The sequence below is a fragment of the Ovis canadensis genome, chromosome 4, assembly GCF_042477335.2.
Source record: "Ovis canadensis isolate MfBH-ARS-UI-01 breed Bighorn chromosome 4, ARS-UI_OviCan_v2, whole genome shotgun sequence".
Classification (NCBI taxonomy): Eukaryota; Metazoa; Chordata; class Mammalia; order Artiodactyla; family Bovidae; genus Ovis; species Ovis canadensis.
In genome coordinates, this window is record NC_091248.1 from 122,285,749 (window position 1) to 122,301,340 (window position 15,592).

Here is a 15,592-nt window from a genome sequence, read left to right on the forward strand (position 1 = left end):
TCTGCATTACTGAGCTGTGAACTGGCTTTAGCTGTAGCTGAATTAACTTACACAGTCCTTGTAGCAAACATATGAAGTAGGTGGTGTTATTGTTCTGGAAATTAGGGCTCACACAGAGATTAAATCTCCCTCACACCTGATCCATCCCAAGATCCATCCTTGCCTTTTCCCTCTGAAATAACAACAGGAGTAGACAGAAAAAAATACCCTGAAAGACCCAGATTTCTGCTCATTTCCTGGCACATGAATAAGAGCTCAAAATATGTTGAGTATTATTCTTCTTCTAGCACCCAAAGCCATGGTATAACATGGAGTATACTAATACATTTTGACTAATTGAATGTGCCCAGAGAGGTCAGAATAGTGACGCTTAAGTAATTATTTCTGCTGGGAACTATGGCCTGCTGGGGCGTTAAAGGTAAGGAGGGCATTTTTCTTGGACTAGGAGGCTGCCAGAAACCTTTACCTGGTCACATTGGTCTTAGAAAAGAATAGGAAAAAAACTCATTTTTCCTTTCTCTGCAATATGTACCTACTCATTTCTAAAACAGCAAATTTATGAATGGTGTTATTTGGTAATCACAGTCATCTTTTTGAGAAAAGGATTTATCTTTATCTCATTATGGCAAATATTAGAGTATAGGTGTGAAATGAAGGGGAGAGAGCAGTTAAGTCTTTTTTTTCCTATTGTTTACATGTATAAATATTAAAATTCATAAGACGTAACTTTGAAAATCTGCTACTATAGGAAAATAAAGTGTAATTAGAGTTGAATAAAACAAAAGGGGAAATGAGAGCATCGACTTTCTGATTTACTATCTTGCCTTCCCTCCCACTGGAATCAATTTACAGTGGACAGGAAAGATCCAGACAGCAGGAGGAACAAGGGGTTGTTAACACAAATTATAAGGAAAGGAACTCCCTTCAAATTTCAGGAACTGAGCCAAGGGAGAAAATTAGAGTGGGAAACTATTCACACTGCACCAAAACAGCACTCACATCACTGTCTGAGCTCCTCAAAAATCCCTAATCAAATAAAAGCATTAGCATTTATTGTCTTTCTGCCTAAATATTGGTAAATGCTTAGGAAAAGTCCCCAGAAGACAGTTACCAGTTTGCCAAGAGGTCCCAGGAAGAACTGCTTGCCAACTGTGAGATGTATTTCCTTAGTGTAAGAGTGAGGGAATATGATAGGATCCATGCTGTTACAGACACTGTGTTACTTTAATGATGCTGCCCTCATGGAAAGAAAATTATACCAAGAAAAAGAGGCAGGAAGAAGCAAACAGTTCACTAGCTGCTGACATTAAACAAAGGATGAGTTTCTGGCTTGAAATACGATACAGGCAAAAATCTGGGAAGAAATGTATAAATTATTTAGATAAGAGGAGTTTAACTCAAATGTGGAAGGGACAGGGAGGAAAAATCATCAGAAAAACTGCTCAAAGCAGGAAACCTGGGTGGCTGTGATATCTTTTTGGAGCCAATGGAGGCCATGAGGGTATTCTGAAATTGTTATGAAGCTAGCTGGCAGCACTCCCAATGGCTGAGGTGCTGTATACTAACAGAGAGCAGACAGACAAACAGAACCCCTCCCGACAACAGGATTCTACATTTTATCATTGTTGCTTTTGAATTGCTCAGTTGTGTCCAACTCTCTGTGACCCTCAACTGTAGCACGCTAGACTCCTCTGTTTTCCCCTATCTCCTGGGGTTTGCTCAAATTCATGTCCATTGAGTCAGTGATGCTTCTAACCATCTCATCCTCTACCATTAATAGTATAAATATTACTATCTTATCATCATAACTGAGGATGGACTCATCATTGGAAAAAAAGTTGAAAGGTTTCCTTTATTCAAGCGAATAATTTAAAAGATGGAGAAAATAGAAAAGCAAAAGATCTGAAAGATCATAAAACCAAAAAGTACTTAAATTCAGTAACAAAAAGGGACTTCAAAGCTACATTTGAGCAAAGGGGAAAAAACAGTTGATCTCTACTTGGAGAGGACGGTAGCATCAGTGACTCAGCTCTCCTTGGGAAGAGGGTCTTGTGAGTCACACAGGACACTGAGCTCAGGGCACGTGGACAGGGACCTGTCTGCTGCACTCAGATCACTGAAAGGGATGGTTCAGTCATGCTTCAGTAATGGGCTACTTTTCAGACATTACCCTTTCACATATCGTTAAGATTAACAAGTGAAGTGTGGGCTAAACTAGGATTATACAGACAGATGAGTTGAGAGATGGTGAGTACCTTCCCCAAAGATGACTGATTAGAGGCTCTCTAGAAAGGCATTGAATAATGCAAGGTTCTGTCCTTGGAACTATCTCCATTCATGTCTGTATCATCATCTTGGAATAAAACCCATAAGATTAATCAGTGGGTGACAAAATACTGAGAGAGATAAACTAAAGAAAGAAGCGAGATTCACAGTGATCCTGAAAGTTAAAGTTAGGAGTCAAAAGCAATGGGGAGAACTATATACTTTAAAAGGGTGAATTTCATGGTATGCAATTATTGTTATTTTTTTCTTTTTTACAAAAGCTATTATGTAAACAAATGAACAAACAAAACCAATTACAGATGTTTAACTGGAAAATAAAGCTTCATATTTGAGTCAAAAAAATAAAATTGTGGATAGGAAAAGCTTAACTGGTGATAGTCTATGGGTCTGAGTAGACATTGAGCTCACTTAATAGCCAACAGCATGGTCCATTGGAGTCTTTGCTTCCCGAGAACCAGACTTATCCCTGAATCCTCAGCACCTCATGTCATGTGTGTACAGGATAAAAGTGTAATAAATATTTGTTACACATGTTACTTAAAAACAACCACAACAGCTAAAAACTAATGCAACTTTAAGTTACAAAAGCTTAAATGCAGGAGTTTCTTTCTGTGCATGTGATCGGTTATTTACCCCCATGGCTCCCTGATAGAGAAACCACCTCTGAGAGTGAGTTCTCGTGCACAGGAGGAGGTCACCACTCTCTCAGTCAATTACAAGAGGCACTAAGGCAATAAAACAGAAGATAAACGAAATTTATCTACTTAGATGGGGCGCTTGCCACAAGCCAGTGGAAGAAAACAGCCTTTTGAGGTCTTTATTTGTGGACAAACTTCAGAAGGAACTGGCTGTTTGTCTTCCACTGTTATGGGGTGTTTCTGGGCCAAGTCTCCCCAGATGAGGCATTTTTCCTGGGGCCTCAGGAATTAACATTGGTAAGAAACTGTATTTCTATTATTGGTCATACAAGAGACCCAGAAGTTAGCAATTACCATCTCTAGCCTTGAATTTCCCTAGGTTGTAGGTTTTTCTGGAAGGGCATTAAACATAATCACAAAATAATGCAAACCCACAGCTAAGCAAACAGCCCTACATCACTTTCCAAGCCATCATTCTCTTATTTTTCCATTTTTTAAGACCTGCAGCCAGAAGAACTTTAACGGGAGAGAGAGAGGTGAGTTCTATGTGAGATGAACCAAGCCTCTATCATCTTGGTATCACTCTCAGAAATATTCTAGCTGAACAAGTGGGTTGATAGTATGTGGCCATATGCACTTTTTAGATTATCTTGACAAGTCCAGTTAGTCAGTCCAACCAAGTCAGCTCAGAAAAAGGAGTCTTATGAGTCAAAACAGAGGATTCCAATCAGGTTGGGTTTCATAGACCACAGTCTGTATTGGCCTGAGACGCATGGAAGACAGTCTTAATTATGTAGTCCTGAAGATACAAAATATTTATTCCAAGTATGGTTTGAGATTTAAAAACAAAGCAAAGGAAGTTAATACCAATTTGTAGTAGGTGGGACTGAAGAAAGCTATAAGGGCTGAATCTTGAATAACTGTAAATGAATTCATATAAGAAAGTGAATGCATCCTTAAATTCTTTAAAATGATTTGTTTATACAAAGAATTCAAACGACCCATTGTTTATCCTGCTGTGCAAATCTTTTCTTTTTAACTATATAATAAAAAAGATTTGATGAGTAACCACATGTTCCAAATTAGTGATATTGACTTCAAAGAATCATTAAGCATACCACTTTCAAATGTAATAATAAGTACTCAGTTCAGTTCAGTTGCTCAGTCATGTCCAACTCTTTGTGACCCCATGAATCACAGCAAGCCAGGCCTCCCTGTCCATCACCAACTCCTAGAGTTCACTCAGACTCACGGCCATCGAGTCAGTGATGCCATCCAGCCATCTCATCCTCTGTCATCCCCTTCTCCTCCTGCCCCCAATCCCTCCCAGCAGCAGTCTTTTCCAGTGAGTCAACTCTTTGCATGAGGTGGCCAAAGTACTGGAGTTTCAGCTTTAGCATCATTCCTTCCAAAGAAATCCCAGGGTTGATCTCCTTCAGAATGGACTGGTTGGATCTCCTTGCAGTCCAAGGGACTCTCAAGAGTCTTCTCCAACACCACAGTTCAAAAGCATCAATTCTTCAGTGCTCAGCTTTCTTCACAGTCCAACTCTCACATCCATACATGACCACAGGAAAAACCATGGCCTTGACTAGACGGACAGTAGTTGGCAAAGTAATGTCTCTGCTTTTGAATATACCATCTAGGTTGGTCATAACTTTTCTTCCAAGGAGTAAGCGTCTTTTAATTTCATGGCTGCAATCATCATCTGCAGTGATTTTGGAGCCCCAAAAAATAAAGTCTGACACTGTTTTCACTGTTTCCCCATCTATTTCCCATGAAGTGATGGGACCAGGTGCCATGATCTTCATTTCCTGAATGCTGAGCTTTAAGCCAACTTTTTCACTCTCCTCTTTCACTTTCATCAAGAGGCTTTTTAGTTTCTCTTCACTTTCTGCCATAAAGGTGGTGTCATCTGTATATCTGAGGTTAGTATTAGAAGTTACAAAATCCTTTATCCTGGCCAGTCTTCAAGACTTATTTGAGATGAAAATACAGATTTTTAATTATTATGCATGATACATTCTTCATATATCTGCCTTTGAATTTGAGAATTGGTTTGAAAGTTTAGGGCAAGAAACTGTGGTCTATGCAAGTCTCTCTATATATCTGAGTATACCATATTTAATATCCACAATATGTTCCCTGCCTCTGGCTGCTCTCTTTCCCTAAAACCTACTACTCATCTTAAAGCAATTAAAATGTACAATGCACCGCTCACTCTGCTTTCTTTGAAAAACGTGTATCTTGAGAGAAAAGATGGGCCCTTAACAGCTCTGTAAGCCTGTCCCCATTTCAGTAGTATTCCACGACATACACTCAAATGTCACCACTAATATTTATGCTTCTGCAAAGTGACATTTTCTTTCAAGAGACAGGATTGATGGGCCTAGAAAGAACCGGATCAAGCAAGAGTTGAATTCTAGACTATTAAGCAATAGAAAACCACTGTATAAATTTTTACAAGGAATGACTGGATGAAAGCAGTATTTTAGGAATAGTTGGCAAATATAGGAAGAGCAAATATAGGAATTGGAATAGGATACTTTTGCATTTAACTTACTATATGCTGTTGCTCTGTGAGGCAACTACTAATCCTTTGTAAGCAAAAACCAGGCTTTAGATTATTACTCCCACAGCACTGAACTATTTACCTTGATTGATATAGTCAACTGCCCATGTGAGAAAATGATGCCTTGAGAATGTCCAGCTAGTGTTAATGATGGTTAGTCTGGGATCTCATGATTAGCAAAGCAATGATTTCAGTTCTTGTGGCCAAGGCAGCTTCATTCACACATTTCTCCAACAAATATGCTCAAGTACCTACAGCTGTTATGGAGGAGGAACTGGCAGCCCACTCCAGTACTCCTACTGGGAAAATCCCATGTGGTTGCAAAGAGTCAGACATGCCAGAGCATGCACGCATACATACATCTAAGCTATTAAGTGAACACTGGCCATTTTTTTTAAAGGTGTAAAAACAGTAAAGACGTTCCTATAACTTGATCACTTTTTGAGCAGAAGAATTAGGGGATGAAGATGTGAGGGCTAAACCTATTGTATCTGTTCCTTTGGCTAAGACTTTTGATGTACGAGTTGTATACAAACTAGAGGGTTATTTATTTATTTTTTCCTCCCAAATATTTCACTGGAAGATTCTATAGGCTGATCTAGATTAACTTACTGCCTATAGCAGAGACTTTCTTGGGTACAAAATGTGGTTCAGAGGTGCAGGACTCTTCATCCAGAGCAGAGTCTGCCCCTTGACTCAGGTGTGGCCCTGTGACTTTCAGCCAATGATCGTGAAGAGAGAGGACGGTGCACCAAGTCAGAACGCGGGTCCTGGGAGGCTCGGCATGTTTGCTATCTTGAGTGTCTGGCGCTGCGCTGAGAAGAAGGTGCCACACTAAGTCCAGAGAGAGATGTCAGGAGAATGGCCAGCCAGATGCTGCACCAATCTATTTTAAGAGGCAGAGCAGTGACGCACCAGGTGCTAGGAAACAAGTCGTTTTAGATTAGCCAAATCCTACCTGAGTTGTAGCTGCGTGAGCAGGGCAAGTGGCTACAGTTTTAAGTCACTGAGTTTTGAGTATGCAATACAGCATCTTTGGGCCAGTAGCTTATGGCTGCAGTGGCCAAAATCGGATTATTAGAATCGAAGTTTGCAGGCTCTTTATTCTAATGTGGGTTTTATCTGTCATTCTTTTCCCCCCGTTACACTAGTTATGCCACTAACTTATAGAACTTAAACTGTGCACTTTTGATGCCTTTTCTTACCAACTGTAGTTCTCGGTTTAACTGCCCTGGCTTCCCTTTGCCTTTCATACTTTTTGTTAGTATGTATATATTTTCCTATATTTTGGAGTCCCTTTTTTCCATCTGTGGGTCATTTTTTTCTTCTTTTCTTAGACACCTAAACTCATTCAAATAAAGATCTCCTTAACATTTCTTTCCTCCTTAAGATCTTTGTTGACTTTGGGGAGGGGCAAAGGAACCATTAATGATAATCTGTTATGCTCATTCTTACTTTTGTTGAATGGCACCCAAACCAGATTATGAGAGTTCAGAAAATACCTCTAGAACTTGATGTGTGTTTTTTTTTTTCTTGTAGTAGAAGCTTATATGTCAGAATGTGTGAATGAAAATGCAAAATTAGAAACAGATCCCATGAAGTGTTTGGACACTCTGACAGCTGCAATTTTTCAACATAAATTACTGCACTTAGCTGCAAAGCCTCTGTCATAGGGAGACAGGACACTTCCAAAATTGCCTGCTGCCCTCTTTAGTAATAATCGGAGTTTTCACTATCTAGATATCCCATGATAAAAGACGCCTCGATGCACACAGGGAAGAATGCAGGCTTTATGTATATCCCTCAGAGTATGCACATGCTACTCTCTTCATCTTCCCTCCTTGTCTAGACGTGGCACAAGATTATTCAGGCAAGAAGATGTGGGCAGGAGAGGAAGCTTAGCAGTAAACAGGCGAGCCTGTCCACTCTCTCGCTTTCTTTTTAATCAAAGAAAAGACCTAACAAAATTCACTGTAAGCCTCTTACTGGTGCCTTCTGACAGCATTAGGTAGGGGAAACTCTTTTTTTCTAGCATTACACCAACAAATTCATTTTAAAATGCACAACACTTAACATGTGTTCCTTAAGGCATTATCATTTCTGAAACAGGATGGCTAAGTGTGTTAAGAGATTTTTAAGGACTAATTTTTCTCATTCTTTTAAAAAAGTATCAATCTGCCTTTTAGAGATATGTGAGATATACCATCACACAAACGCAAAGTTTCATATGCATGCATGCTCAGTCGCTAAGTCATTTGTCTGACTCTCTGCAACCTCATGGACTCTACTGCCAAGCTCCTCTGTCCATGGAATTTCCTAGGCAAGAATAGTGGAGTGGGTTGCTGTTTCTTTCTCCAGAGGATCTTCCCCACTCAGAGATCAAACTCACATCTCCTGCATTCAGTTCAGTTCAGTCGCTCAGTCGTGTCCGACTCTTTGTGACTCCATGAATCGCAGCACGCCAGGCCTCCCTGTCCATCACCATCTCCCGGAGTTCACTCAGACTCACGGCCATCGAGTCCGTGATGCCATCCAGCCATCTCATCCTCGGTTGACCCCTTCTCCTCCTGCCCCCAATCCCTCCCAGCATCACAGTCTTTTCCAATGAGTCAACTCTTCACATCAGGTGGCCAAAGTACTGCAGTTTCAGCTTTAGCATCATTCCTTCCAAAGAAATCCCAGGGCTGATCTCCTTCAGAATGGACTGGTTGGATCTTCTGGCAGTCCAAGGGACTCTCAAGAGTCTTCTCCAACACCACAGTTCAAACGCATCAATTCTTCGGCGCTCAGCCTTCTTCACAGTCCAATTCTCACATCCATACATGACCACAGGGAAAACCACAGCCTTGACTAGATGGACCTTAGTCGGCAAAGTAATGTCTCTGCTTTTGAATATACTGTCTAGTTTGGTCATAACTTTTCTTCCAAGGAGTAAGGATCTTTTAATTTCATGGCTGCAGTCACCATCTGCAGTGATTTTGGAGCCCCCCAAAAATGAAGTCTGACACTGTTTCCACTGTTTCTCCTGCATTAGCAGGCGTATTCTTTACCGCTGAGCCACCAGGGGAGTCATATGTTTTGTGCATATTAATAAGAGTCTAGTTTGGGGGATGTATTAATAGCTGAATTCTGGTGATCTTTCAAATAAAGCAGGATGGGCTCACATCTTGTCTTAGATCCATGTAAGTCAGAAGCCCAGTGTCTCTCCCTGCACCAAGCTGCCTCTGAAGAAGTAAGTACCTGCCCACATGGCCCACTTCTAGGAAGCCAGTTTGAAGACTGCTATCTATGATGCCAAATTTCTCAGCTCCTTTCTTCCAGGACTGCAAGAATAGAAACTGCTGGTTTAGTGATTACAAAACAGGATCATGAAGAATAAATAATTTCCATATTTACCATACTTTCTGCCACAACCCAAATAGGCTTGTAGAGACAAGACCAAAGATATTTACAGTCAATTTATTTCAGATATGGGCAGCGTCATGAGCTGCCAATAGATGTCCTGCAGTCCCCAGCTTCAGCAGCAGGTCAGCAGTAGTGGCGTCTGTGACCAGGAAGGGTACCTTCCCAGAGATGCCCACCTCCTAACACCAGGAACCTAGGAATGCATGTTACCAGGTGAATGTGGTTTTAAGGCTGCAGCTGGAATTAGATTTTCTAACTGGGTCACTTTAAAATACGGATTATCCAGGGTGAGCCCGGTGTAATCAAAAGGCCCCATAAACATGAGAAAGCGAGACAAAGTCAGAGATGACAGTGATGAAATATGAGTAAGACTTGGTCCAACACTGCTGCTGGCTTGAAAATGGAGGATGAGAGCCAAAAGCCGAGGGAATGTGGGAGCTTCTAGAAGCTGGAAAGAGCAAAGAAAGATTCTTCCGTGGAGCCTTTAGAGAGAGACACTGGTTAGCCAAAACCTTTATTCTGGCCTGGTAAGACCCACCTCATACTTCTGAACTACAGTGATAAACCTGTGTTGTTTTAAACTGCTGCACTCGTGGCAATTTTGTCACAGCAGCCAAAGGAAACAAATATTTTTTCTGATTAATGAGACAGGTTCAGGTGGCGGTGGTGGTTTAGTCGCTCATTTGTGTCCGACTCTTGCAACCCCATGGACTGTAGCCCACCAGGCTCCTCTCTCCAGGAATTTTGCAGGCAAGAGTACTGGAGTGGGTTGCCATTCCCTTCTCTAGCAGATCTTCCCGACCCAGGGATCGAACCCAGGTCTCCTGCATTGCAGGCAGATTCTTTACCAACTGAGCCACCAGTGAGACTGGTTACTACCTAAATTATGACTAAAAGCTATCTAGACTACACATAACTGAGAGACAACAGGAATTTAAAATGTAAGATAGTAATCTTATTTCAATGCAAGTAGCTTTATAAAAGAAAAGAAAAAAGATAGAAAACTGGACTTCATCAAAATTTAAAACTTTTGTGCATCAAAGGGTAGTATCAGGAACATGAAAAGACCACTCAGAGAAAAATAAAATATTTCCAAATCACGTATCACATAAGGGCAGTATCAAGAGTACAGAAAGAACTCTTAGAACTCAACAATAAAAAGATAACACCGTTTTCAAAAGCACAAAGAATATGAATAGGCAGTTCTCCAAAAAAGATATACAACTGGTTTAAAGCATATGAAAAGATGTTCCTCATAATTAATCATTAAGGAAATTCAAATCAAAACCACCAGATACCATCTGAGACACAGAGATCAGATTTGGGGGTTGCCAGGGAAGAGAGTGGGTGGCACAAGGATGGAATGGGAGTTTGAGATTAGTATATGCAAACTATTATATATAGAACAGATAAACAACAAGATCCTACTGTATAGCACATGGAACTATATTCAATAGCCTGTGATAAATTATAATGGAAAAGTGGATGAAAAAGGATATATGTATATATAGCACATATTTACTGTACAGTAGAAAGTAACAACACTGTAAATCAACTATACTTCCAAAAAAAAAAAACAAACCTCTATGAAGTCAAGAAACACCTGGACTAACAGGCAAATTTGGCCTTGGAGTACAGAATGAAGCATGGCAAAGGCTAACAGAGTTTTGCCAAGAGAACGCACTAATTATAGCAAACACCCTCTTCCAACAACACAAGAGAAGACTCTACACATGGACATCACCAGATGGTCAACATCGAAATCAGACTGATTATATTCTTTGCAGCCAAAGATGAAGAAGCTCTATACAGTCGGCAAAAACAAGACCGGGAGCTGACTGTGACTCAGATCATGAACTCTTTATTGCCAAATTCAGACTTAAATTGAAGAAAGTAGGGAAAACCACTAGACCATTCAGGTATGACCTAAGTCAAATCCCTTATGATTATACAGTGGAAGTGAGAAATAGATTTAAGGGACTAGATCTGATAGAGTGCCTGATGAACTATGGATGGAGGTTCATGACATTGTACAGGAGACAGGGAGCAAGGCCATCCCCAAGAAAAAGAAATGCAATAAAGCAAAATGGCTGTCTGAGGAGGCCTTACAAATAGCTGTGAAAAGAAGAGAAGCCAAAAGCAAAGGCGAAAAGGAAAGATATACCCATCTGAATGCAGAGTTCCAAACAATAGCAAGGAAAGATAAGAAAGTGTTCCTCAGTGATCAGTACAAAGAAAGAGGAAAATAACAGAATGGGAAAGACTAGAGATCTCAAGAAAATTAGACATACCAAGGGAACATTTCATGCAAAGATGTCTATAAAGGACAGAAACGGTATGGACCTAACAGAAGCAGAAGATATTAAGAAGAGGTGGCAAGAATACACAGAAGCACTTACAAAAAAGATCTTCACAACCCAGGTAATCATGATGGTGTGATCACTCACCTAGAGCCAGACATCCTGGAATGTTAAGTCAAGTGGGCCTTAGGAAGCATCACTACCAACAAAGCTAGTGGAGGTGATGGAATTCCAGTTGAGCTATTTCAAATCCTAAAAGATGATGCTGTGAAAGTGCTGCACTAAATGAGCCAGCAAATTTGGAAAACTTAGCAGTGGCCACAGGACTGGAAAAGGTCAGTTTTCATTCCAATCTCTAAGAAAGGCAATGCCAAAGAATGCTCAAACTACTGCACAATTGCATTCATCTCACACGCTAGTAAAATAATGCTCAAAATTCTCCAAGCCAGGCTTCAGCAATACGTGAACCGTGAACTTCCAGATGTTCAAGCTGGATTTAGAAAAGGCAGAGGAACCAGAGATCAAATTGCTAACATCCGCTGGGTCATCAAAAAAGCAAGAGAATTCCAGAAAAAACATCTATTTCTGCTTTACTGACTATGTCTAAGCCTTTGACTTTGTGGGTCACAATAAACTGTGGAAAATTCTGAAAGAGATGGGAATACCAGACCTCTTGACCTGCCTCTTGAGAAATCTGTATGCAGGTCAGGAAGCAACAGTTAGAACTGGACATGGAACAACAGACTGGTTCCAAATCAGGAAAGGAGTACATCAAGACTGTATATTGTCACCCTGCTTATTTAACTTATATGTACAGTACATCATGAGAAACACTGGGCTGTATGAAGCACAAGCTAGAATCAAGATTGCCAGGAGAAATATCAATAACCTCAGATATGCAGATGACACCACACTTATGGCAGAAAGTGAAGAACTAAAGAGCCTCTTGATGAAAGTGAAAGAGGAGAAAGAAAAAGTTGGCTTAAAGCTTAACATTCAGAAAACTAAGATCATGGCATCCGATCCTATCACCTCATGGCAAATAGATGGGGAAGCAGTGGAAACAGTAACAGACTTTATTTTTTGGGGGCTCCAAAACCACTGCAGATGGTGACTGCAGCCATGAAATTAAAAGACACTTACTCCTTGGAAGAAAAGTTATGACCAACCTAGATAGCATATTCAAAAGCAGAGACATTACTTTGCCAACAAAGGTCCATCTAGTCAAGGCTATGGTTTTTCCAGTCATCATGTATGGATGTGAGAGTTGGACTATAAAGAAAGTTGGGCACAGAAGAATTGATGCTTTTGAACTGTAGTATTGGAGAAGACTCTTGAGAGTCCCTTGGACTGCAAGGAGATCCAACCAGTCCATCCTAAAGGAGGTCAGTCCAGAGTGTTCATTGGAAGGACTGATTTTGAAGCTGAAACTCCAATACTTTGGCCACCTGATGCGAAGAGATGACTCATTTGAAAAGACCTTGATGCTGGGAAAGATTGAAGGCAAGAGGAGAAGGGGACGACAGAGGATGAGATGGTTGGATGGCATCACCAACTCAATGGACATGAGTTTGAGTAAACTCCAGGAGTTGGTGATGGATGTGGAGGCCTGGTGTGCTGCAGCCCATGGGGTCGCAAAGAGTTGGACATGACTGACCAACTTAACTGAATTGAACTAGGTATTATTAATAATTCACACTCATTATGATGGCTTTAAAAAAAAAGAACAAGTATTGGTGAGGATTCTCCTCCTATATTACTCATACAATTATAAACTGTTAAAACCACTGAGGAAAAGAGTTTGGCAGTTCCTCGAAAAGTTAAACAGAATTACCACGTGACCTAGCAATTCTCTTGAGAGTTCCTTGGGACTGCAAGGAGATCAAACCAGTCCATCATCCTGAATATTCACTGGAAGGGCTGATGCTGAAGCCAATGCTCCAATACTTTGGCTACCCGATGTGAAGAATTGACTCATTTGAAAAGACCCTGATGCTGGGAAAGACTGAAGGCAAGAGGAGAAGGGACGACAGAGGATGAAACGGTTGGATGGCATCACTGGCTTGATGGATGGCATCACTGGCTTGATGGATGGCATCACTGGCTTGATGCACATGAACTTGAGCAAGCTCTGGGAGGTGATGATGGACAGGGAAGGCTGGTGTGCTGCAGTCCATGGGGTCACTGGGAAAGACTGAAGGCAGGAGGAGAAGGGGACAATAGAGGAGGAGACGGTTGGATGGCATCACTGACTCGATGAACATGAGTCTGAGCAAGGTCCGGGTGTTGATGATAGACAGGGAAGCCTGGGGTGCTGCTGTCTATGGGGCTGCAAAGAGTTGGACACGGCTGAGCAACTGAACTAGCAATACTCCTAGATATGTTTGAGTTAAAAGGACTCAAAATGTATGCTCACACAAAAACTCATACATGAATGTTTATAACAGCCTTATTCCTGATAGACAGAAAGTGAAAATAACCCTATGCCCTTGAACTAATAAATGGATAAATAAAACGTTGTTATAGCCGTCTGATGGAATATTATTTAGCCACAAAACAGAAAGGCATATTGTTACACATTACCAAGTGGTTGGGCCTTTCATGCTAAGTGGAAGAAGCCAGACACAAAGGCTACACATTGTGTGTTCCATATGAGATGTGCAGAACAGGCAAATCCATAGAGACAGGAAGTGGATTACCGGCTGCCAGGGAAAGGGAGAGTGAGGGATTGGGACTGACTGAAGTCTACACAAAGTCTCTTTTTAGGGTGATGAAAATGTTCTGGAAGTAAGTGTTAGTAATGGGTACACTAAAACCCACTGAATTATATCCTGTAAAGTGATACATTTTAGGCTGTATAAATTGTATCTCAGTTAAAAAAAATAGAATCAATCCACCTAACACACCATTAGAGCTTAGTACTGAATATCCAGGTCATGACCTTGTCACCTTACTAAGTTGAAATGATGTGACTTGCTAGTTGACTAACTCTCGGTATTCCTGCGTACTTTAAGAGCTCCCATTGCAGGCCCTGATCTTATGACAAACCCAACTCCAATCAGAATACAAACACAGACTCAGCATTTTTAAATTCCTTCAACTGAAATCTGATTTTGTGAAGCACTTGCTCATTTTCTCTTCAAGTCAGTTTATGCACTTGCATTTTCTCTTATTCTTACATCTGTTATCTCCTCATTGACAAGAGGCCCCCTCAGTCCTGTGCTATATGCTTTATCAACGTCTGAGTCCCTCAACAGACGCATCCTGAAGTGTCTGCCTGAGTATCTGGTCTACTGGTTTAGAAGTTAAGACACTATTTCTAGTCCTTTAGTGATTTCTTCAGAAATTTTGGCCTGCTTGAAAGTGAAAGTGTTAGTCTCTCGGTTGTGTCCAACTCTTTTCCACCCCGTGCACTGTGGCCCACCAGGTTCCTCTGTCCGTGGGATTCTCCAGGCAAGAATACTGGAGTGATAGCCATTCCCTTCTCCAGGGGATCTTCCCGACCCAGGTCTGCACTGCAGGCAGATTCTTTTCCATCTGAGTGACAAACTTATCCGAACACAAAGCCTAATATTCCTCAATACCTTTACCCTCATTCATTCTGGACAAAACAAGACTCTCAGGGTGCTTTAATTCCATTTAACCATCCTAGCTTATATATGTCTATATGTTATGGTTGTTGTATATTTTAATTCTGTGTATTTTACCTTCAATTTTTCAAAACTTTTAAAAACTTCTATTGTAAAATAATTACAGACATACAGGAGGTTGTAAAGAAATGTACAGAGAATTTCCAGGCACAGATAATTTTACTAATAACATCTATATAATACCCAATCTATAATGCTAAAAATATTAGAAGATATTTTTTGGCCATGCCACATAGCATGTAGGATCTTGGTTTCTTGGTTCCTCAAACTTGCTCCTCTTGCATTGGAAGGTAGGGAAGCCCCTGATCTCTCTTAATTTTGTCTGTATTAAAAGTAATATAGTGATGACAGCCTTCTCTGTCAAAAAATTCAAAAGGTCAAACAACACACATCATGGTAAGCATATAGCACTTAGTAACTGTGCTAGTAAGATCAAGGGTCTGTGGAGAAAAACCTGAGTAATATATCTTTCTATGTTTCTTCTAATCAAAGAGGATTCATGTTTCTAAAGAGACATACAACTTTCTCATCAGGTCATTGTCAAGCTATCTTTTAAAATATAAAGAGCTATTCTCCACCTCTTAACCAAAGGAAAGTCAAATATATGCAGCAGAATACAGAGGAACAGAACTAGCTGAGTACAAAGCCACATGTCTTCTGTCCTTCCTCCCCAAAATGCAAAGATCAGAATGCTAAGCGAGAATACGTGAATGCATGTTCTGATTTTTTAGAGGTAACCAA

At 40.6% G+C, this 15,592-nt stretch overlaps 1 protein-coding gene across 8 annotated transcripts in view; it reads right to left on the reverse strand.

Annotated features, from left to right (window-relative positions):
* The window catches only part of TPK1 (thiamin pyrophosphokinase 1), a 379,100-nt gene that overhangs the window by 32,736 nt on the left and 330,772 nt on the right, over positions 1–15,592 (reverse strand). The window lies entirely within an intron of this gene.